The sequence below is a fragment of the Oryx dammah genome, unplaced genomic scaffold, assembly GCF_014754425.2.
Source record: "Oryx dammah isolate SB20612 unplaced genomic scaffold, SCBI_Odam_1.1 HiC_scaffold_25, whole genome shotgun sequence".
Lineage (NCBI taxonomy): Eukaryota > Metazoa > Chordata > Mammalia > Artiodactyla > Bovidae > Oryx > Oryx dammah.
Window position 1 is genome coordinate 25,875,351 of NW_024070209.1, and position 25,934 is coordinate 25,901,284.

The following is a 25,934-nucleotide window of genomic DNA, read 5'->3' on the forward strand; positions in this document are numbered from 1 at the left end:
TAAGTCTGGAGTTCAGAGCTAGAGATACACTTGGAGTCTAAATTCTGTATCTAATATTTGAAGCCATAGAAATGGATGAAAGCACCTAGGAAGAAAATATGGATAGATAAAAGATGCCGTCAAAGGTCTGAGACTTGTGACATTTCAGTATTTAGAGAATGCAAAGATGAAAATCCAGCACAGGAGACTGAGAGAGAATAGCCAGAGAAGTAGAAGAAGAACTGAGTGATGAGTTCACAAATAACAGAGAGAAGTCTTCCAATCATGGGAATTATCAGCCATGTAAAACGTGGCTGTTCTGGTAAAACGAGCACTCATCATTGACCATAGGATTTCTCAACTCAGAGGTCCGTGGTGATGTTTAGAAGAGCTATTTTTGTAACATGTTGAGTCAAACGATTGTTTGAAGTGAGTTTAAGAATACATGAAGGATGGGGGAATGAAGATTTAAATTAAATTTTAAATTAAAGATTTTAAGATTTTAAATCAAAAATTTTAAAATTAAGTTTCATAGTAATTAACCACATTCAAGTACTCAATAGTCACACATTAGCTATCATTTTCATCATCATAGAAAATTCTACTGGGCAGTGCGCCAGTAAGGTGTGAAAAATTGCTAATATAGAAGAGGGAGAAAGTACATTGACTATCCAAGATGGGATGGAATCCAATACAAAAGTGAAGGGGTCGACTTTAGGTAAGAATGCAGACAGTCCAGCCATTGTCACAGAAGGAAAGACAAGGCATATGGCTGCAGAATCAGGGAGGCTGGTAGAGGTAGTGGTGAAAATAAATGGATATTCTCTTCTACTTGCTTTTAGCTCTAAAACCCTTAGTCCGCAACCAGCATTCTCTCCATCTATTCTTGTGCGAGTCATCCTCTTGAAGTGTGAGGCAATACTGATGAAATTTGTCTAAGCATTCACCTATTCAATCATGAATGTATCCACTCTTTAACAAATACCTAAGTTCTGTGAGGCAGCAAGTTAAGTGCTAGAAAATATAGAATGGGCAAAAGCAGGCATGGTTCCTACAGTTACGGAGATTACATTCTAAGAGGCAAGGCAGGTGTTAAATAATCACAGTCAAGGAGTTACACACTGAAACGGGTGCTGAAGAAAGAAACGTTTCCTTGAGAGAATGTGCCTCATTTGGGAATTTTAAACATTTCCTTTAAAAGGGATCTTTAAGTGGAGATCTGAAGCATGAATAGTTGTTAATGCACTCAAGATATGTGCATACATGCTGTGTGTAAGTGAGAATGAGGGATTTTTCCTTGTTTACCAGTTCAGACTTCCCAAATCATTCTCAGATTTCTTTAGTCTCTAGAAGCTGTGGAAGAGAAGTCCAGGTGGATCATCCTCGTTTTCTCCCTTAGCTTATTCTGAACTATAAAATGCATTTGACTGTTAGTTAGAGGATGAGATGATTTGAGAGAGTAGCATTGAAACATATACATTACCATATAGAAAATAGATGGCCAGTGGAAATTTGCTGTATGACGCAGCAAACGCAAAGCCTCTGGTGCTTTGTGATAACCTAAAGGGGTGGGATGGGGTGGGAGATGGGAGGGAGGTCCCAAAGGGAGGGGACATATGTATACCTATGACCAGCCGATTCATGTTGATGTATGGCAGAAATCATCACAGTATTGTAATTATCCTCTAATTAAAAATAAAATGTAAGGAAAAAATATTAGGGGTCCCCATCCCCAGTTAATAGAATTGCCTTGGAACAGAATCTTAACAGTTTGAAAAATTACTTAACTGTTTGTTTTGTGTGTGTGTGTAAAAAAAAAAAAAAGTGTAAAACTGGTGATATCTATTCTTTCCTCCCAGGATTTTTGGGGAATGTTAGAACTTGCATAGGAAACTGTGAAAAATTATTGTTGCTTTTTGTAATCAAGTCTAAACCTCATGAATGTGGGTTCTTCTCCAGTATCTCCTTGGGGTCCAGTTTTTGACACCAGCATCTTTACTGCCTAATAATCTATAGCCATTGTCCCAAATTACTGTCTCAGTTTATTCAGTGAAATGCTTAGTGTAAGCAGATCACGGGGCAATTTACATCTCAGGCAAAGAAATTATCCGTCCTACACGTGATGAGCTTAACTTATAGGAGATGATAAAACACATACTATACATAAATAACCACCACATTAGGCAGCATGGTGAGGAGAATGAAGAAGAGGCAAGCCAGATGACAGCCAGGCAGGAGAACAGAAGGAGGATTCGTAGTGGGAACGACGTTTCAGCCCTTGGAGCCTGGGTGGGATGTGAAGTAGTAGACCGGTGGCGAGAGGACTTCTAGGCAGGGGAAAGAGCAAAAATAAAGAGCTCTCCTTTCTGTACATACACCCCTCTTTAAACTGCACAGAATGTTTTTGGACACAGAGGTCTGCCCAGAGCCTGCTGAATAAAGGAGAGGATCACTAAACCAACAGTGTTTATGCTTCTGTGGCTATGACCAATGATAAGAAAATTCATTTTATAAATGACCCTAATACATATATAACCAAAAAATTTCATAAAATAATAACTAACCTTGATACATGTGATGCTGTTAGATATCTACTAATCTATCTTCTTCTGTTTCATTTTTTAAATTTTGTTGTTTTTTGATGTGGGACATTTTAAAAGTCTTATTGAATCTGTTTCTGTATGGCTTCCGTTTTATGGTTTGTTTTTTTGGCCATGAGCCATGTGGGATCTTAGCTCCTCAAGGAGGGATCAGCCTCTTCCTGCATTGGAAGACAATGTCTTAATCACTGGCCACCAGGGAATCCCTCTATTTTATTTTTTTAAATCCTGATTGATCCTAATTCAAACTAGCTATAAGAAGACATTTTTCAGACACTTGAGGTCTACTCCGTAATTCAAGAATTGTTGCTTTTTTTAGTGTATTAATGGACTCTGTTTTTATGTAAGAAAATATTTATATGTATTTTAAAGATAGCATGCTGACATGCATGCATGTTAAGTCACTTCAGTCGTGCCTGACTCTTTGCCACCCCATATACTGAAGCCCGCCAGGCTCCTCTGTCCACAGGATTCTCCAGGCAAGAATACTGGAGTGGGTTGCCATGCCCTCCTCCAGGGGATCTTCCCGACCCAAGGATTGAACCCATGTCTCTTTCGTCTCCTACATTGGCAGGCAGCTTCTTTACCACTAGCGCCATCTGGGAAGCCACATGCTGACGTATGTAGAAGTAAATTAACATTCTGTTTGGAATTTTCTCGAAAATACCTCCCAAGGAGTAAAAGTTGGAACAACAGGACATAAGAAGCAGGTGTGAACATCTTGCTATTGTTAAAACTGGGTGATGGGTGTATGGGAGTTCATTTTACTATTCTCTCTACTTTGTAGATGATATTGTGTTCATAAAGAAAAAGATCTTAAATTCTGGTTATATTTTGATTTCGTTATTCACCTGTATCATGAGTTGGAGTTTGAGAAGCACTGTACTCAATCATGTCAATATAAATGCAAGGTAAACAACAGGAGACAGACAAATGTATCAGGCTGTACCTCTTGAGCTGGAGATTTGTTCACGGGAACAAGAGTTGATTGACTTCTCCAACAAATAGTTGCTCCAACACCAACACTACCTGTTGTTGCTAAGTCATTTTACACAAAATATGAAATATCTGAGATTGTTGCCAATACAATCTAAGACAGAGATTTTCATTTAAGACCAAAGTTTAAAAAAAAAATGTGTCTTCAAAATTCTGAGCTAAAAGTATGGTACTCAATGCTTTGAATGGAAAATTTACAAGGCAGTGGACATTAATCTCCTTTCACTTAGGTCAAATTAACCTTTTCTCGGCCTCATACAATTTATGAGGAATCAAAAAGAATCAAAAAATGGAACTGATCATTCATGATTGTTTGTTGGCCTTTTTGGAGACACCTTCAATTTTCACGCAAATACATCCAAACTAGCATGAGCAAAGAAACAAGTGATTGCCTTGAGTTTAAAAGCCTGTTTTGGTTAAAAGCCTTAACATATTTTAACCAGCAGGTTTAATGTTTAGTTATCGTATTTTCTCTTAAGGCAACTTGTCTGATGAATCAAGGGCTAAATCCATCTGTGACTACATTCTTCATAGCCAAATTTATTCATTTATGTAATTCCCAATTATTCAAAAAATATTCTGCTCAGACCTTTATTTGCACACAGCCTGAGATTCTCATTATAAGTGGAGGTCCAATTTGTCATTGTTACACCCTTCAGCAACAGTTCTGTCAAACAACAGTTCTTTCATAAGCATATAAACCAGGAAGACAGATGCAGGGTCACTTACTATAAGAAATAACCACCACTGGCAACAAGGGGTTATTGCTGATATTTTCCCAGTGTTACCATGTGTGACGGCTGAAAGTTTATGTGTTTCCCAGAGGGCGGATAGTGTCTGGATAAATCAATATAGCATAGTGGTCAAACATAACTGTCATTTCAATGTACTCTACAACTGAGTCCCTTCAAGACAGAAAACAGTTACCATCCTCGTATTAGCTGAACATGAACTTTAGAAAGTCTTTATTAAACAGTCATTGGTAATTCCTAAAATGTAACATGGGTCTCTTAAATTTTTTGTATAACTGTTTTTGTTTGTTTTTAAGGAACTAGAAAATATAATTTCTAAGAGCAAGAGGTACTGAGAAATTTTGTTTTAGCATGTGTCTAAAGGTTTGAAAATAATTTCTTTTGCAAGTTGGACACTTTTATGCAACCAACCTTCTAATAACTTCAGCTTAATTTGAAGAGGGAAACTACTAGAGTTAACTTGTGCTTAGTAGAGAATTTATGGATTTTTCATTGCATTAAGGTGCAAAGATATTGACATGGTTGTTGTTCTTGGCTACCCATTTTGCTTTCCAGGCCTGATCAGGAAGAATGAAGATCGCCTGGAAATGTGGTACAGCAAGCAAGATGTAGAAATAGTGTGTGTCCTGGGGTTGTCTCCCACTGGAGAGTGAGTTGTGTGTTTTCAGTTAAGTGTGGAACAGTTGAATGATGTTAAATTAAAGTACTTTTTTAAATTATATGTGGGAAGAAAGATACTTGTGTATCACTGCATGTTTAGAAGGAAGAGACTGGCAGAATTTTTTGTTGTTGTTTTTCCCCTACATTCAAACTTCTGATTTCCAATATCACCCCCACTAGTGGTAAACGGATCTGCACATGAGCCAAGCCTAGAATATGAGAGAATCCCATCCTTTGGGCTATAGTGACAGGGACCCAAACTAAGGCAATTGGCATAATTCATTGAATTTACTAACTGCAAATGGTAGGAAAGACATCTTATCCTAGAGTTATCAGCCATGAAAATGGGAAGCAGTAATTGCTGGTGGTCATTCTCCCTGCCCTACAAAGCCACCTGTATGTAGAAGGAGAGAATGAGAACAACACAGAGAAGCAGAGCCAAGGTCTGGAGAGAAATCTGATGACTTCATTGGTGTTTCTGTATCCAGTTGTGCTTGAAGCCACATGTACCCCTGGACTTCCCAGGTACATGAGTCAATAAATCACCTTTGTCCTTAAGCTGGTTTGAAAGAGGTTTTTTGCTGTTGCACTGGAAAAAGGCCCACTTAATACATACTGAGTTTGGATGGGATCATTATCCACGATAGTTTAAGGTTTAATTCTTTAATAGAATGCTTCCTGTAAGCATCAATAACTTGACTTTTTAAATTATATTTAATGTTTAATTCATTCTCTGTGTTCTCATTTTTCATTTTGTTGATTATAATTTCATTACATTAAAAAAAGATAATGCCCTGAAATTAAAGATAATGCCCTAAGATTAAAACATAACCAAGCTATACTCCAAAGTTTCAACAAAAGGGAAGAAGTCAAAAAATGAAATTTTAAAAAAAAATCAGATATAATCCAAATTGAAACTAACACACCAAAAATACTCCACAGCAAAATAGTGTAAGAAGTTGAAGAGAAACACCCTAGAACAAAGGTGAAATAGTCTGCTGATCAAGTGGCTTGTACATAAGACACTCAAAGAAGAGAAATCTCCATACACTTCTCCCACCATCTTCCCAAATATAATTAACTGCACTAGGGAGCTTAATTTCTTTAGCTTCTACAGACTCCATATTTTACATAAACTCCCCAAGTAATTCTGATGCGCACAAATTTTAAATTCATTGTGTGAAATACATACTTTAACTCATTCAACATTCTTAACGGTTCTGTAAGATGGGATCTATTAGTAACTACATTTTATAAATGAGAAACTGAGGCATAGAAAAGCTAATTTGCCCAAGATCACACAGCTGTTTTTAGAAGGAAATGACCACCCACTCCAGTATTCTTACCTGGAGAATCCCACATGACTGAGCAACTGTCCCACAGCTGAGCCTATCTCACTATCTGTCACTCACTCACAGAGCTATAATAGTAAGTGGTTGAGTCAGGTTTGAAACTCAGGCAAGTGGGTTCCAAAGCCAGTGTGTATCTAACCACTACCCTACACTGTTTTAAAACAGTAATCACAAGGCAGAGACCCAGCAGCAGTGGCAACAATGGCAGGCAGGCCAATAGAAGAATATGTCTAGGTTCATTTGGGGTCTTTTGCTACTCTGCCCCCCAGGAACTCTTCTGCCCCAGCCAACACTGATTTCTCTTATTTCTGAACTTATATTCAACTTAAAATCAGTATCGCACAATTTGGCATTTGATCGTGCCCCTTTCATTCTGTTAGTCTGGCCTTCTCAACTGGATGAGAAATTTAGATCTCAGGTCCACTTTTTCATCTCCCCTTGCTTGTGGCACCTAGTACAGGGCATCAGAAAGTTATTTGTTGCCAGATTTGGAAATGCTAAATTGACTTTAGAAACCTGTGAATTTTAGACTCACTTAGGGCTGAATTCATGAGACGGACATTTCATTTTATCGGTCCCTACCCATTTGCAGTTTTAGATGTATAACCAGAGATTTCCTTCCTTGAGTCACACCAGATATTCTTTTGTTGATCTACACTGTTCAAAGCCCCCATTTATTTTGCTAATCACATTAGTGTGGGAACGTTCCCTTCCTGCAGCTGAGAGCAGTTCTTGAAAGATTTTCTTTTTAAGAAAGCTTCCAGCAAGCTCTTTCGTTTTTGACTTTTGTTTGCTTCCTAGAAATGCCCATGCTGGGACAAAATTACTTTATCCGGATGCAAGTGATTGAAAAGACATTCTAATTATCTGCCGATGGTAAATCATAAAACTTGTTTGGAAACCCTTTTGTCAAGCCTGTGAACCTTCAGAGGAAATCATGTTTTACCTGGGACCGCTAAAATAAGCATGGTATTTGGAAATGCCGTAGGCTTGATTGCATTGAATTATAAATTGAATCATTACTAAACTTCACCTCTGAGAGGTTTTCAGTGATTGTTTTATTCAGCTTTGCTGACTACCCTGCCCATAGCAACTCTGGCAATGATTCCCCTAGCAGCACGATGGGGCTGCCCAGCTGCAGAAATTCATGACGGCTGCATTTGCCTGCAGAGTTTGGAAAGATCTAAGGTCTTTGGAGACCAGAAATGTGTTTTTCCCTTGTCTTAACTGGCAGTATGAGCCTCTGGCATTTCAAAGTGCAAGTCATTAGTGTCCACTGGGGTGATGTTAATCTATCTGTGTTTCAGTCCCAGGACATTTTCCAGTTGCTCCTGCCACAACGATCTCTGCCATCTCAGTGCCTTTGATGCCCCTCGTGAATTCAGGAGGCTCTGCAGTGCCAGCAGGGCTTCACAAAACCCAGTTGCTACCCGATCCTCTTTCTCTTCCACCTCTCTGTCATCTTTGAAGAAATCTCAAAGCTTATTTAAAAGGTGGGGCTTCTGCTGGGCATTTTCAAACTTGAATTGAGAGAAACCTGTTATTGTTAGGGGTTTTTTTACACGTCTCAATAGGAAGAAGACTTTCTTTTATTTTGAATTTAGGGCTTGAGTCACATAGTCTGGGGAACTTAAGCCGACATTGATCACATTCAGGAGAAATAGAAGACTAGTGTATGGAGAGGAGCCAGACATGAGAATTGCCAGAAAGCAAGCAAAAACAGGGCCCTTGAGTGGTTGGAAGGGACTCAGGAAAGCCAGAGTACCCAGGTGATGCTGGAAGTGGGTGTGTGCAGTTGGAATTGGCAGGACAGCCTATCCTCCTCCATCTTTCCGGAAAGACTCAGCTGAACCCCTGCTGTCTGAGCTACGGTTTGGGGGAGGGCTGAAAAGGGGCAGGGGTGCTCCTTTCATCAGATTGTTCCAAACTTCCTAGTGGGTTAATGTGACATGGAGCCAAACCACACCGAAGAGCCTGTCTACTGTTGTTAAGAGCCTTGGCCTTTTATTTAATCATCAGAAAAAAACCAAGGCTGTAGGTGCTGGTAAAGTGCCAGATTAATTATTCAGAAAGAAAGGCCTGGGATTGGACCAAATGTTGTCTCATTAGCATGCAGTGTCCATGCTGGAGTCTGGTTAGACAACCAGGAGAGGTCGATGGGAGGGAAACAGGAGAAAAACAAAATTACCTTTCCCTGTGTTGTGCTGTGGAATATCACACTGTAGAATGCCCAGTATAGGGTACTCTCCAGCAATGTGCTTTGGCCCAGGCCTTGTTCAGGAATATGCAAGACAATTATTCTGCCAGCCTCCTGAATCTCTGCCCATAAACTTGGCTTTCTTTCCTCTTACAATCCACTGTGTCTAAGGACAACCCTCCCACTTTTCTTCAGATCTCACCTCCTCTGACCTACTCAAGGACTTCAATCCTGAAATTTTCTCTTCTTTTTCCTGTGCCGTTAATTTCCCCTCTCTACTAAATGATTCCCATCAGCATGCATTCTAGTATATTTTTCATCTTGGAAAAAAAAAAACCCTCAAGACTCTACCTCTCCCTCCAGCTTCTCTCTTTTTTTTTTTCCCCTTTACAGTAAAATTCCTGAAGAGTTGCCTATACTATTTTTTTTTCCCTTTACTCCATTCATTCTGGAACTTATTCATATCAGGTTTTGTTCCCACCATTTCACTTACCAGTATGGTTGAGTAGCCAAATCCAGGGGTGACTCTCCCTGCAAAGTGTTATTTTATTGGATTTCCTCCTTTTTCCAGCCTCTAAACAAAGCAGTGTCCTGGGCCTCAGATTCCTTCTGTCTCTACCTTGTCAATCTCCTCCAGTCTTGTGGCTCTGTATACCAATCTTTAGAATGATGACACCCAAATTCATATCTCACCTCTCCTCTGAGGTCCAGTCTCCAATTCCCCCTTGATGTTTACTAGATATTAGAAACTTCACACGTCTAAAACAGAACGCTTCATGCCCTATTCTCTCTGACCCAAATTGCTTCTCCCACAGTCTTCCCTGTCTCACAGCTATTCCATTCTTCTAATTCCTCAGTGCAAAATCCTAAATATCATATTTTTCCTCCCCTCTATCATATTTTTGCCTCCAGCCTATCAGCAAGCTCTGTCAGCTCCACCATCGTGTCATATTGCACGTCCAAACACTCGCTGCCATCTGCCTCATCACCTCTCACAGTTATCAGCTCTCACCTAGACTACTAAAGTAGTCTGCTAACCACTCAGCCACAGTCTGTTTTCTACATCGCAACCAAAGAAATATTTTAAAAACATAATTGAGTAATTTTATTCCCCTAATCAAAACTCTTTATGGCTTCTCCATCACACTGAGAACAAAAATCCAAAGTCCTTCTTCTGGTCACATGAGCTCCTCTCTGATGTGGCCCCTGCTTGTTTTCACAGCTTCACCAACTTGCTCTCTGTTGGTGCCTCTTTCCACTCAAACTAGCCTGCCTGTGATGCCTCCAACATGTGTAGTTTGTCTCTCAGATGTTGTAGTCCAGGTTTCATTTATAGTAACAGCATACCACTTATGGAGTGCCTACTACAGGCAAGCCAACACCTAAGGCATTTTACATACATAATTTTTAAATTCTAACCATAGGTGTTATTATTATCTCCTCTTTACGAATAAAGAAACTGAGGCTCAGAGAGGTTGGGTGATTTGCTTAGGGTAGCAGAGCCAGACAATAGTAGAACTGGGATTCACAGCCAAGTGTGTCTGGTTTTAAAGTCTAAACTCTTCCCACTGCATTCTGCTACTTCTTTGTGATCACGATAAACTAGTGTGGATTTAATGCCCTCAGTAAAATGTTACTTTGAGGGGTGTGTTGTGTGTGTGTATGCTCATCTGATATTCATTATAAAGTTAACTTAAAGCTTTTCAAAGAAGTTGCTAAGGAAATTGATCCTGTTTTAAACTCCTTGGATTTCCAGAAAAGGAGTGTGTGTGTGTGTGTGTGTGTGTGTGTGTGTGTGTGTGTGATGGGGATACAGCATCTTCCCACCTGAGGGATGGAGTCTGTAGGGCTAGGGAATAAGCCCCAGGGTATCAGCTGCAGTGAAGGCTCTCTTTTGTCTCCAAATGCTAATAGTTCTGGATTCAAAATCTTTTCTCTCTTTGACTGGACCCAGAGATAATAAAAAACTTACAGCATATAATTTGGCATTTTACTGGTATGGTAGGCTCCCAAAAATTTTGTTCTCCCTGACAAGGCTCAGATAATTCTATCAAAATAAATCTCTGAAGGAAAAAAGCTTTCTTTTAAAGTCTATGAGAAGCCTTTTCAAGAACAAAAATAACACTTAAAATGGATATTCTATGTATCTTCTTTTTCTTCTCTTTTTCAAAAGAAATTCTACCCTTTCTGATAAGAGAAAATAAAAATGTCAGGGGGAAAAAATGTCAAAATTTGGGAATTGTAGAGAGTGGAAATTTCCTCCAACACTGTACTTTGAATTTTAAAGAGTTTTGGGCACAGGTTGTGCAGGAGTCAGATTTTTCACAACTACACGTATCCTTCTTCAGTGCCCACGTCTATAAGTTTTGCACTCAGTCATCAGACGTTGACTGAGAACATGACTGTGTTAGGGCTCTCCAAAGAAATAACCAATAGGGTGTATATATATATACATATACATATAGTCGTTTAGTTACTAAGTTGTGTCTGACTCTTTGTGACCCCACAGATTGTAGCCTGTCAGGCTTCGGTGTCCACAGGAATATACATATGTATATTCTTGCCTGGGAAGTAACAAGTCAGCAACAACAACAAAGGAGACAATATTATAGGATTTGGCTCACAGGATTATGGAAGGCAAGAATTCCCCAAATCTGCCATGCACAAGCTAGAGGACCAGGGAAACTAGTGGGATAATTCAGTATGAGTCTGAAGGCTTGAGAACCAGGAATGCTGATGTACAAGGGCAGGAAAAGATGAATGTCCCAGCTCAGATAGAGAGCTACTTTGCCCTTCTTCCACATTTTTTGTTCTATTCAGGCCCTTAATGGAATGGATCATTCCCACCTACGCTGATGAAATCAATTTCTTTACTCAGTCTACCCATTCATCATCTGGAAATCTCATCTGGAAATACTCACAAACAGACCTAGAAATATCTAACCAGCTATCTGGGAATCCTTCAGCCCAGTCAAATTGACACGTAAAATTAACCATCACAGTAGCTATTTCAAGAGCCACATAATTTAACATCTCCTCTAATGGTCTCTCTGATGTCTGCTCTCTCAAGTTTTGTGGACACTTCTCTGTCCAAAATGTGCTTGATGAGAGATGACCGGTATCTTGCAGCTAGACTTCACAGGAAGTTTGAGTAGACAAACTGAATTTTGTATGATTTCAGTAAAATCACGTTTACCATATGTTCAACATTGTGCTAGGTAGTGTGATGGCTACAGTGGGGAGGAAGAAGAGAGTAAAAACTCACTTATTGAGAGCCTATTGTGTGCCAAATAATTTATAAAGCATATATAATTTCATGATATATAGGTTAAACATTTTTCTTCATGGGTGAAGAAGAAATGAGGTTTTAAAAGGTTAAGTACCTCAACTCAAGCTAGGGAATGAGAGAGTTAGAATTGAGATTGAGAACTGTCTGATACTAAAACACATGCCCATTTCATTGTACTACATTGGCATAGGCACAACTAAAGTTGAGGTTCCCTTCTAAATGTGCTATGATCCAAGATGAAATACCAAATTTTTCAAATAACAAATTCTGAAGGAATTCGGAGAAGAGGAAAGTGAAAGTCGCCTGGTCATGCCTGATTCTTTGCAACCCCGTGGACTGTAGCCTGCCAGGCTCTTCTGTCCAGGGAATTCTCCAGGCCAGAATACTGGAGTGGGTAGCCATTCCTTTCTCCAGGGGAACTTCACAACCCAGGTCTCCTGCATTGCAGGTGTATTCTTTACTGTCTCAGCTACCAGGGAAGCCTGGAGAAGAGGAAGAAGGAGGTAATTAGATTATCAAAGAAGATTCCATGGAGGAGGCAGTGTAGGAGCTGAACCTTGAAATCTGGGTAGAGTTTTTATGAGAAAGAAGGAAATTCAGAGGGGAATTACAGCCAGGGAATCAGAATGAACTGAGAACTAGAGGAGATTGATAGTCACGTGTGAGGAGTGAAAAGGCAATTGCTCTCTGCTGTTTGAGAGTGTATGCTGAAAGGAGATCGGGCTAGGCAAGTATTGTGACCAGGTTGTAGAGTACTTTCAAAGCCAGGTAGAGTTTTAACTAGAGAGGTATGAGGGGCGAGTGGATAGCCAATTTGCCTTCCACAGGGGGATCTTTTATCATCAACTGAAACATGGTAGAACTTGCAGTGTATGTAAATACTACATTGAAATATAAGCCATAATTTTGTTCTGCAACATTGTAAAAACTAAAATTGCCCTTAAAATAGAAGATAAATACAACTATGACCATTTCAACATAGTGTACAGAAGGACCTTCAACTCATCATCATCAGTGTCTCAGAAATAAGAGAAACAGTTATGTCTACTTACGGCTCAGACAGTAAAGAATCTACCTGCAATGCAGGACACCTGGGTTCAGTCTTTGGGTTGGGAAGATCCCCTGGAGAAGGAAATGGCAACCCACTCCAGTATTCTTGCCGGAAGAATCCCATGGACAGAGAAGCCTGGCACGCTGCAGTCCATGGGATTGCAAAGAGCCAGAGACAACTGAGCGACTAAGCAAAGCGAAACACTGGTTGGTCAGCACCATGGACAGCGATGCTGTGGCAGCGTGCTGCGTCTCCAGGCAGAGGAATTTAGCCTTGGTGAAGTGTATCTGTCGTACTAAACCAGTGAGTGGAATGCAGTCTTTCAGGAATTTCAAAGATGAATATTTCTACCAAGCTTCTCTTTCTTTGGACTCCCACCTGGGAGAGGAGAGCCCCACGTGTGCTCTCTATAGAAACTTGATGTATAGATGTGTACAGATGTACAGAAAACTCAAAGCTTTCAGAAAATGAAAACTCATTCTTTTCACAAAGATTAAGGACCCTGGAATAAGAAAATGGGTAGTGGCACTTTTTATACTTCTGAACTCAGTTTTCCCTTATTACCAAGACATGGAACTCAGTTATCCTTCATATTCAGCTCCCTAACACCAGTCAATCCTTTCTAGTCTCAGGTCCCCAGCTTGCCTCCTACTGAGGCCCAGAATAGAAAAGGACAAGAAAACTGCAGAAGCTGCATGGCCTCATTCTAAGAGTGTATTTTGAGGTTATTTCTAGTTTCTTGATTCTTATCTGCAAACTTCTCAATCAGACTTAGCTTGAGGTTAGACATCTGAAGCTGGACTCAGGATAGTATTCTTTGCTTAAGAGAGGAAGGAAAGGTAAGTGTAAATGGATTTAGAATCTATAAAAAGCATCTGAATCATAACTGCTCTTTTTTAAAGGGGCAGTTCTGTCACTGAGGGACATTATCAGGTTTGCTTTTACTGGAGATGCTAGACTCGGATGGGACTTCTTCCTGATCTAACAGATCTTCAATGCATAAAGTAGTCTTATTGTTCCAAGTCTTCACCATGACACCCATGGGGTCTTCTTCCATTCTTTTGCTCTGGGCTGACCTTATGCTAATGCCTATCACCCACTGGACTTCTCTTGTCTAGTGCTTTGCCCACATCAGAACTTTAGGGCCTCCACACCATAGTTCTTACTGTCCCCTCTGCCTGCCATGCTCCAAACACTCCTCACCTTTGTCTCTTCTTGAAGATTTTGTCTATTGTTTAAGCCCTTACTATTCAGAGGCTTTTTCTAACCTCCCAACTAAATAAGGAGCCTTAAGGCCCCATGGTATCTAAAATGCATAGCTTTGCATGTTGGTGCTTCATGCATCTGGATTCTCTCTCTTCCACTAGATGGTAGATTCCTTGAGAGCAGGAACTGTGATTTATATCGTATGTACCACAAGCCTTCCTGGTAGCTTAGTTGGTAAAGAACCGCCTGCAATTCAGGAGACCCTGGTTTGATTCCTAGGTCGGGAAGATCCACCGGAGAAAGGAGAGGCTACCCACTCCAGTATTCTTGGGCTTCCCTTTTGGCTCAGCTGGTAAAGAATCTGTGTGCAATATGGGAAGCCTGGGTTTGATCCCTGGGTTGGGAAGAGACCCTGGAGAATGGAAAGTCTACCCACTCCAGTATTCTGGCCTGGAGAATTCCATGGACTGTATAGTCCATGGAGTTGCAAAGAGTTGGACTGAGCAACTTTCACTTTCACCACAAGCCATCCATAAGTATATGTGAAGTTTAATTATTTGGAAAAATTCTGTCAGGCTACACTTGTGTATCAGTCCTTAAATTAGACCTTCAAAATAGACTCTGAAGGCTGAGAACCTCTTAGAAGAGAAGGAAAAACAGACAGGACTTAAGTAGATCCCCACCAGTCACCTCCCCTTGCCTCTCTTGAATTCCTTTGTAGCAAAGAGAAAACAGTGTTAGCGTCCTCATTTAATCATTACTGTGATTTTTGAGACTCTTAAAAATCAACTTTACTTAATGCTTTTCTAAAATGCCACGTGACAACAGTGTACAGGTATTTTACATAACTGCTGTATACCAGAGGTGTCTTCAATAGAATGTAGTGATCAAAATCCAGATCATAATAATTATATCCCATCAGGGTTTCCATTATAAGCTCCTCTCCAGAAGGGTTTGTTACCCATTTGTTTAATTTGTATCAGGCTTCAGCCTGACATGCAAGTTCTCAGTCTGACTGTAATGTAGGGAATCTTTTTTTGCCTCAAAATATACATTTTAATCAGTAGAGCAATTCTCTGTGCAGAATACTGAGTTTCTCTGCTGGGGAAGCAGACTCAGTTATTTACACTTGACATTCCTATCAACCCTGGGTACTCATATCATACCTGGAGCAACTCTGGTGGTCAAAGCTGCAGCACTGCTCAAGGTCCCCTGTTAGCCATCCTGAGGATTGGGTGTCAATCCTGAACACAGTGGTCCAAGGGCTCTCGGGAGCATGAGTCACTTGTGAGTGCTTACTACCCTGAATTTAACTGTTAAAGAGAGGGGGACGCAAGGCTTTCCTCAGCCAGGCTGCCCGGCCCCCTGGTATCTGCTGGCCTCGGCTAGCAGTGGATCCTCAGGAAAACTAAAGGCTCCCTGATCCCCTCCCCAGGAATCAGTCTTATTCTCTTTCCTCTGGGTTTTGCCTCAGCTGTTGGAGACCCAAGTTTTCTGCTCCTTCACCCCTCCGAATTCTGAATAGGTTATACCTGCCAGGGTCATGGGTTAAAGGAGAGAAGTACTTGCTCCCCACAGATCTATTCTGAATGGAGGACATACCTGGTCTTCCTTCCCTCAAGTCCTATTCCTCTTGATATTCTCTTTGTTTTTAGACATATCTTCTTATCTTTACATTGAATTTTCCTGGGGAACTTCTGTGAAATTAAAGCATAGGTAAAGGCAGGGACTGGAAGAATAGAGGAAAGGTAAAACCGAAGGTGGTTCGTTTTGAGTCTCACAAGTTGGTTGTGGGAATTCCTCCTAGAAAACTTTCTATTTAGAAACTTCCTGCTTTGGGAATTCTACCAAAAGACTTGCTGAGTAGCTCAGGCCAATTACTTATTTGCTCTGTTTCCTTAGGCGTCAGGGGAGGGGGATTCATTATTTAATGCACTCAGCAAACATTTATTGAGCAAACAGGAAAAATACAAGCCCTGTCCTTATGGTGCTCACAAGCTAACTGAAGTCAAAAACAGTGAAACAAGCACTGACAATATGAAAAAGGAAATATAGCTTCAGAGGGGAAAATACAAAAACTCCTAACTTGGGGAAGGTTTAAAGTTGTTTTTTTCCAGAACATTTTTGCTGAGGCCCGAGAATGAGTAAAGGTTACCCAGGAAGAGAAAGTGCAATCCAGGCTGAGATTCCAAAACAGAGGGCCTGGTCTGCAGACCCCTCATATGTTGGATACTCAGAGAGGTTCTTGTTAAATACTCCCTTCTGTATTCAACACAATTATTCAGTAATAACTGTAGATGAAACAAAGGAATAATAAAATTCATCACATGAACAAGATTTTTGTGACTCTGTATGGGGGCCAGATGTTAACTAGACTTTCTGTGGTGACCATTTAGAAATATATACATGTATTAAGTCATGTTGTACACCTAAAATGAATGTTATATATTAATTGTACCTCAATAGACACACACACACAGGAAAAACGGCCAGTGAAAAGTGTACAAAGTGAAAACCTTATATTGAATTATCATGTGTATAATCATGCCTGTAAAACTTTAAATGAAACAAAAATATATTATGCAAAAAAGAAAAAGATAATAAAATAGCACTTAAAATTTGATAAGTATTTTTCTTGCAAAAGAGGAAAAACTTATATCTACTTATTGGTCTGTAGCTGAATTAATGCTAATATTATAGTTTCTGATTTTGAAATATAACTTCTGTGTCTTTGTCAATGAGTATCAAAATGGCTCTTCTTTGCACATTACCACTCAATAGTCAGTATAGCCAGATTTGTCAGCATTTCTTCACTTGTAGATGATCAGAAAAATTTTTTTCAATAATCTTTATTTCTTTTTGGCTGTGCTGGGCGTTCGTTGCTGCACAGGCTGTTCTCTAGCTGTGGGGAGCGGGGGCTCCTCTCTAGTTACAGCGAGCAGGCTTCTCACTGCCGTGGCTTCTCTTGCTGCAGAGCACGGGCTCTAGGTGCCTGGCCTTCAGCAGTAGTGGCACATGGGCTAAGCTGCTCCGGCCTTTGGAATCTTCCTGGACCAGGGATTGAACCTGTGTCCCCTGCATTGGCAGGCAGATTCTTAACCACTGGATCGCCAAGAAAGTCCTACAAACTTATTCTTGAGACAAATGTGCATGTGCAAGTTGAATTCATATGCATGGGACACAACTGTGTAATTGAACATTCCAAATTAACTTTCATGAATAATAAAATCCTTGTCAAAAGAAAAGTAATAAAAATGGCTTAATATGAAGGTAGCATGTTTTATTAAAATCCAACAGATACCACAGCAATTATTTAGAAGTTAGACCTACTGAAGAGGCTTTGTAATTTATCAAAGCCTTTCAGCCTAACACGACAGAAACACGCCTGTATTGTAGTTGAAGAAGTTGGGTTTATCATTGCAGTGAAGATGTCTCAGTAAGAGGGTGTTGAAAAGAACCTATTTGAGGGAATTCCCTGGTGGTCCTGTGGTTAGGACTTGGGACTTTTACTGCTGGGACCCACGTTCCATCCCTGGTTGGGAAACTAAAATCCTTCAAGACACACGGCACAGCAAATGAAAACTAAAAACCTTATTTGGTTTGGATTTAAGCTGTGGTTGGGTAATTTGGGGGAGGGCCTAAGGAAGCAGGGGCTCACTCTGGATCAGGTGCTGTTAGAAAGTGGGGCAGTTCTGTAATGGGGCATCTCAATAAATCTTATCGCTTCCCTGGTGGCTTAGAGGTTAAAGCGCCTGCCTCCAACGCGAGAGATCCAGGTTCGATCCCTGGGTCAGAAAGATCCCCTGGAGAAGGAAATGGTAACCCACTCCAGTATTCTTGCCTGGAAAATACCATGGATGGAGAAGCCTGGTAGGCCACAGTCTATGGGGTCGCAAAGAGTTGGACATGACTGAGCGACTTCACTATAGGGACAGTCAATCATGTTAGCCAGGAGACTGGGAGAGATGGTGCTTCATGTCGAATAGTGACCTTGTCTGAAGTGGACATTCTGCAGGATGTTTATGTTTGACAAGAGAACAGTATGGGCTAGCAGTAGCAGATCTGTGCGTCAGACGTTGAGCCCACTGTGTCGTCTTTTCCTGGAAATCAGGGGCTGTTCTTTTTCTCTTTCCCTCCCTGTAATCATCTAGAATTGCAAGTTTACTGAAAGGTTTCAGAACACACCACCCTTGAATCTTCCACTTTGGCATATTGATTATTTTGAGCTGGAGTCACTTGAAAAAAGAGCAGATGCAGGAAGGGCTCTCTGACCACTCCCTTTGTATCTACAAGCAAGTCATAACATCACTCTTGAGAGAGATGTCCTCCCTGTACCAAGAAGAGGACATTCTTATCCCAGGAGACAGGGAGCCAGTGCCGAAATGCATCTATACAAACAAGCTACTAAGATAACTCTGGTCTTCCATTAGTTTCTCTCATATACTTCCTAGTCACTCTCCCACAATTTACTGGCCATACCCCAAACCTCTTTGTCTTGTCATCTCTCCACAAATGTATCATTTATTTGTTTAAAAGGTGTATAAGATTTCAGTTCTAACTGCTTCTGTGAGTCTTCATTTTACTTATAAAAACTCCTGTGTGCACATAAAAAATATTAAATAAAATATGTATGCGTTCCTCCTGTTAATCTGTCTTAGGTCAGTTTAGTTCTTAGGCCTAGCCACAGAACCTAAGAGGAGGATAGAATGGAGTTTTTCTTCAATATTTTTTATTTCTCAAAAATTGATTTTCAAACAATACCTGGGTAGGGGCCTGTGAACCTATATTTTAATATGTGCCTTAGGGAATTCTTGCCAGAAATTCTGGGAAATATTGATCTCTTCCTTTTCCTTAAAAGGGAAGCTTCATAGTAGATAATTTAATAAAGCTTACGGGTACCTGGTTATTATTTGGAGGAAAGACTACAATTGGATCATTCTGTATAGCACAATACAGTTTGGATGAATGCCCTGATAGCTCTATACAGGAGTTAGATTGTATTCAAAAATTTTACATATATACATGCATATATACATAGGCGCTGCTGGTCTTCATTGCTATGTGTGGACTTTCTCAAGCTGTGGCGAGCAGGGGCTCCTCTTCATTGTGGTGCTCAGGCTTCTCATTGCAGGGGCTTCTCTCGTCGCGGAGCACAGGCTCTGGGACACGAGGGCCTTAGTAGCTGCGGCTTCAGAGCGTGGGCTCAGTATTCGTGGCGCACGAGATTAGTTGCTTCGAAGCCTATGGGATCCTGCCAGACCAGGGACTGAATCTGCATTGGCAGGCAGATTCTTAACCACTGGAAGTCCCCTCAAAATTACATTTTGAGGACATTACATACATGTCAGCTAGATACTCTGCAGAGCCACCTTGGAGGTTTCCCTAGGTTTCTTTAAGAACAGTAGTTCTCAAAGGGTGGTACCCAGACTAGCAGTATCAGCATCACCCAGGAATTTGTGAGATACACAAATTTTCAGACTCCTTCTCAGACCTACTAAGTCAGAAATTCTGTAGGTGGAGGGTATCAGTCTGTTTTAACAAGCCTCCAGGTGACTCTGATACCAACTTAAGTTTGAGAACCACTGCCTAAGAGAATCCTGATCCTGTCTTCAACTTGGCCAATCTTTTCATCATGTGAATCTGTCCTTAAATTGCAACTTAGAATACTTACATATATTTAGGAATATAACCTTGAACTCACTATGACTTATTGCTACTTTTTAAAAATATTGCCAAACTGTCTTCCAAAATAGTCATGCTAATTTGCTTAGTATATTGATGAATAATTGTTGCCCCATGTTCTTAGTCAATGCTGATCCAAAGTTTAGCCTCAGGGTGGAATTACAGAGAACTGTCTAAAGCTCTTCATTCAAGATGAATTTACCCCTGAATCTAAGTCAGGATGGTGGCTTCCAGAAGTTGTTCTGCTGAACCTTAGAGGCTGTCAGGCAGGAGGGGGTAGACAGAAGATGGAGGGAATGGGTCTCTGCTTTCTCTTTCAATCAGAACTGTTCCAACCGAATTGGTTTTAAATGTTGGTACTCCAAATCAGATTTCCTTTCTAACAAAGAAGTCTGTTGTTAAAATATTTGAAAAACTAGCCTTGGTTATCACAGACCAGAGTACCTGGACTATATTGTTTTGGCCTCCATATGTTTACTTTAAAAAAAATCAAATTCATCAATATTGAGAGGCATTAAAAAAAAAAAGCAACTTGTAGAAAAACATTGTTGTACTTACTATACTAATACATTGTAAGAACATACCATAACCCAGGGCAATGTCCCCTTTATGAGGACTTTAGGGGACCAAATGCTTGTGTCTCAGAACTGTAAATTCTGTACTACTATTGACCAAATAGTGAAACACATGTTATTCTGTTTTCCTTTTTGCACTGGCTGCAGGAAATCTTAGAGCCAGATTTTCTGTTCAACCTTATTTTTAGCACCTCCCCCCTCCACCTCTACCCTTTGCCTAGATTTTCTCCTTTAATTTTTTCACTATATATCTTAGTGAGATGTCTTAAGTTCATTTTTTAATAAGGAGAGGTGGAAATTTTCCAGCCCAGGGATCAAACCTGCATCTCTTATGTCTTCTGCATCGGCAGGCAGGTTCTTTACCACTAGCACTACCTGGGAAACCCAGATAAGTAAATAAGTAAGTAGTAAATAGGAAGTGATTAACATTTGAGTGGTAGTGGAAACTGAGGCAGTGAATGGGATCACCCAGGGAGGCACACAATATGAGAATGGACCAGGGTCAATGATGGAATCCCTAGAACAGCAAATTTCTGTGGTTGGCTGAGGAACGAGAAACCGAAGAAAGCAAACTAGCAAAGGAGAGCATTCAGGAAAGAGGAAGTGCTCAATGATGTCTGAGAGTAAATAGAGCTCATGTAAGATAAAAACTGAAAAAAGATAATTGGATTTAACAGCCAGGAAATTAACAGTAGTAACTGTTAGTCGCTCAGTCATGCCCGACTCTTTGCAACCCCATGAACTGCAGCACACCAGGCTCCTCTATCCATGAGATTTTCCAGGCAAGGATACTGGAGTGGGTGGCCATTTCCTTCTCCAGGGGACCTTCCCAATCCAGGGATCGAATTCGGGTCTCCTGCACTGCAGGCAGATTCCTTACCGACTGAGCTACAAGGGAAGCCCACAGTTTATCTTACTTTTTAAAAATAAAGGGTGTTAGTTGCTCAGTTATACCCAACTCTTTGCAATCCCATGGGCTATAGCCCACCAGGCTCCCCTTTTCACCTCCAAACTAAAGCTACTTAGAAAAATATGCTCATGAGATGAATGAAAAACAGGTCCTAATATTTCAAACAAGCTAAAAGAAAAATTCAAAACTGATAGAAGATATAAAAGAATGACAATTTAGAATCCAAAATTCCAAAATCAGAAAATTTTGGAAATGAGGTGATAAACCCAGGAAAAATTTCAAATTAAAGGGAAATTTTTATTTCAGAAATAAAGGCTAAATTAGGAAAACACAAAAGAGAATAATAAGCACAATAGATAACTGAGTGAAGAGAAAGAGAGAGTGAAAAGGGAGAAAGAGAGAGTGAAAAGAAGAAAGATTTTTAAAAAGATATAGGCCACAACAAAGGAAACACCTGAACATGTTTCTTAGGGGAGAGGGAGAGGATGAAATAGGATTAAATAAAAACTGAAAAAAGATAATTGGATTTAACAGCCAGGAAATTAACAGTAGTAACTGTTAGTCACTCAGTCATGACCGACTTTCAGTTAGAATTCTTTGAGTACACATTGCTTTGCAGATTTGACTTTGAAACCACATGACTGTGTTGCATAGCTATAAAACAAAATTTTAAAAAGCAATCTTGAGTGTAAAAATAGAACAAAGTGAAGTCACTCAGTCGTGTCCAACTCTGAGACCCCATGGACTATAGCCTACCAGGCTTCTCCATTCATGGGATTTTCCAGGCAAGAATACTGGAGTGGGTTGCCATTTCCTTCTCCAGGGGATCTTCCCGATCCAAGGATCGAACCCAGGTTCGCCCACAATGCAAGCAGACGCTTTACCCTCACACTTATATACCATAGCCTGATTTAATCTCTAAAGATTTCAGTGTTCTTCAGTAATTCCAGCCAAAGTTCTTCCGGGTTCAGTCTTGTTTATTCCTATGAAAAGTCACGAAAGACTTAGCATCCTCACAATAGACTTTTTCATTGGAAGGGAATTAGTAGAACTTTTAAAATGATCCTTGACATCTCCTATAGCACCTGTTGGTAGGAATACTCTTGCTGGAGGAGCAGTATAGAACTCGGAGGCAGCTGATTTGGGAACTTGCCTGATTTATTTTTCCCGCCTGCTTTTATTGGGTTAATAGTCATCATTAGTTGTAAATCAATAGCCATAAATTAATAAATAAATTCATTTTTAAAAAGAAAGAATAACATTAAAAAAAAATAAAGATGACTGTAGACCCTGGTAGAGAGATGAATTGTATATGGCCAATACTAGTCTCAAACTTAAAATGGAATTTATGGAATTAGTTTGTAAAGCACAGTGGTTCTAACACCATTAGAGTTGATTCTTGGCTCTTATTAGCTGAGAGACCTTGGGGGAAGTCATCAGAGACCTCCATCTCACAAGTGTAACCTCTTCTCTTATGGTTGGGGCCTCTAGGAAGCAGATTCTGAGAAGCAGCTTGGCAGTCAGTTTATTTATTAGGGAGTCCTCTTGTGATTAGTCCTTACAGAAGGGAGAAGAAGAATTAGGATTGGATAAGGGAGAAATCGGGCTGTGATACTCTCCCAACAAAGGCCTTAGCCAACCCCACAGGGAACCCTGGCATCAGGATGACCCTTGGAGTTGTCCCAAGTCAGGCTGGTCTTTATGCCACCACCTTGATCAGAATTAATAGTTGCCAGCTGTCCCTGGAAGGAAGCATGACCTTGGAGGGGCAGTTTTCTCACTCAAGGCCAATAACTGAGGGCCAAATTCCAGCAGCACTCCCAGCAGCTGGAGAAATAAGTTCTTCCTGAAGTGGGCCTGGACCATACATCACAGCATCACTAAAATCCCCAAAGGCTATGGAGGCTCAGCCAAAGTGAAGACTAGATCCCAAAGGATTATTGTCCCCTGCTGTCCATTTCCAATGATTTATTAGTTCATGTTTGCCCATCTCAGTTTATTTCTGAGTACAGCAAATCTGTCACAGTAATTGCAATGCAAGATGAAAAGGTTGTATGGAAGAATAAGCCATCTGACCAGAGGGAAGGGCAAAAGGGGAAGTTATACAAGAGTGACCCTGTTGTCATGGTTGGTCGGCGTACAGCGGGAGAGAAGTCGGAAGTCAGAGGTCATGGGGAATGGCTGGGGAGCAGGTGCCGTCTTAGTTCTGAATCAGATTTAAAGGTCACGATGCAAGGTTCCTTTTCCATCCACTGTATGACTTCCCTAGATACATTGAAAAATCACAGGAGGAGAAAGCCTGGTCAGCCTCATTCTCCCCAGCTGCTCCTCTGGATCCCACTGCTCTCATCCAGGACCTCCAGCGCAAACCCAGAGAGGAGAATGAGGAAGAAAATACCTTTTAAAAGTGATGATAATATTCCTATTCTCTGCTCACCCTGGAGGCTTATTTTGAATATCACAGTGATTTAACTTGTTAGCAGTTTAATTCATTTTTAAAAGATTAACCAGACCAATTATTCATCAGATTTCACCATCTTTGTCAGCCTCAATAAGGGTCCTTTGTTACAGTGATTAATGTGTTTTAATTGTAGCTTCTCTCAGAGCAATAATTCGATCGCACAGTATTTGCCGAATCTATGGAAATCTTGGAAATGCTTTGACAGCTGAGCTATTCTTGGGAAATGAAAGTAAAGGAATATATGTAACTAACAAAAAGTGTTTTATAGCATATCATTAATATGGATTTTCCCCTCTGACAGACCTTGCTCAACTTCAGAAGTCCATGAGGCTGCTGGCTGTGCATGTCAGTTTGCCATCCAGGAACAATCAGGAGGTAGAGCTCAATTAAGACAGGTGACTGGACTTTCTGCAGTTAGTGTCCTCAAACATATGCTAATCATAATAATAATCATTGCAAATACACGTGGGTCACAGGGAAAGGGAATCAACTAGCCAGTGCCTATAGATAATCATCCGGTTAAGAGGGTGGATTCTGTGTTGATCATTCTATTTTCTACCCAATGCTTCATCTTTATTCATTTAACTGGTGGCCACTGTCCATGTTAAGGATTTTATAATATCAGAAAGAAGTCTGTATGGGACTTCCCTGGTGGTCCAGTGGTTAGGACTCTGATTCCCAATGCAGGGGGTGCCAGTTGGATCCTTGATTGGGGAACTAAATCCACATGCCCCATGGCATGTCCTAAAGTAAATAAATTAATTTTTTAAAGAAAAAATAGTATTTTTTTTAAAAAAGAAAGATAACTGTATAACCTGGTAGAGAGATGAATTGTATATGGCCAATACTAGTCTCAAACTTAAAATGTATTTTAATGGAATCAGTTTTTAAAGCACAGTGGTTCTAAGACCTTTGGAGTTGATTCTTAGCTCTTATTAGCTATGAGACCTTGGGGGAATTAGCAATGCCTGGCCTCCCAGGCTTCAGTTTCCTCATCTCTAAAATAGGTATAATAATATTCACCTGATAGTGAGTATTAAAATAAGGTATTACAAGTAAGACCCAGTACACAGCCTGGACCATAGCATCCAATAAATTATTTCTGAAAGAGCTATAAGCCTGGATAACATACAAGGACTACTGTATAGCAGCTGGAACTCTGCTCAGTGTTATATGGCAGCCTGGATGGGAGAACAGTTTTGAGGAGAATGGATACATGGATATATATGGCTGAGTCCCTTCGCTTTTGACCTGAAACTATCAGAACATTGCTTGTTAATCAGCTTGTAAATAAAAAGTTTAAGAGTCGGGGGGGAAAAAAGCTATAAGCCTTTTTACCTTAAGAAAATCTATGGACACGAGAACAGGGATCTGATCTCATAGTAATCCAGAGGCGGGTAGGAAAAGTGTGCTACTGTTGTTTTTCACAGAAGAACCATGCCACTGCACAGGGATGTGTGGTGATATCAGTAAACACATCATATGTCCATCAGCAAACTTCTCAGTCAAGCACAAAGGGTGCTGTAAAGCCCACAGGTGCTGATTCCCATTGCCGAACTTCTACTCCAACCTGGGAGGCCCCGGGGTCTCTTAATGAGTGGAGGAGTTGAGAATAGAATAACTAAGTCATTATTTGTTGACAGACATTAGCGCCTCTGTTAGGATATATGCATCAGCCAGACATCACCTCGTTTAATTCATGTAGCAAGCCTAGAAGGTAAATATCTCTATTGCCCCCACTTCACAGTTGAGGACACTGAGGCTTAGAGACAGTAAATAACTTGTTTGATAGATTTAAACCCAGGTCTCGCAAAGAGTCGGGCACGACTGCGACTTCACTTCACTTCACTTCTGTTCAACTGTAGTGTCTGTGTTTTAACCGTGCACAGTTCTGCCTCCTGCCAATCCCACTTGATAACGTGCTGTTTTGAGGTTTCCTTGGTAGCTCAGTGGTAAAGAATCCACCTACCAATGCAGGAGACATGGGTTCAATCCCTGGTCTGGGAAGATCCTACATGCCAAGGAGCAACTAAGCCTATGCGCCACAACTATTCAGCTTGTGTTCTAGAGCGCTGGAACTGCAACTACTGAGCCCACTCATGGAAACTCCTGAAACCTGTGTGCCTAGAACCTGTGCTCTGCAGCAAGAGAAGCCACTGCAGTGAGCCCCTGCTTGATGCAACTGTGTGGATCACAACAAACTGGAAAATTCCTAAAGAGATGG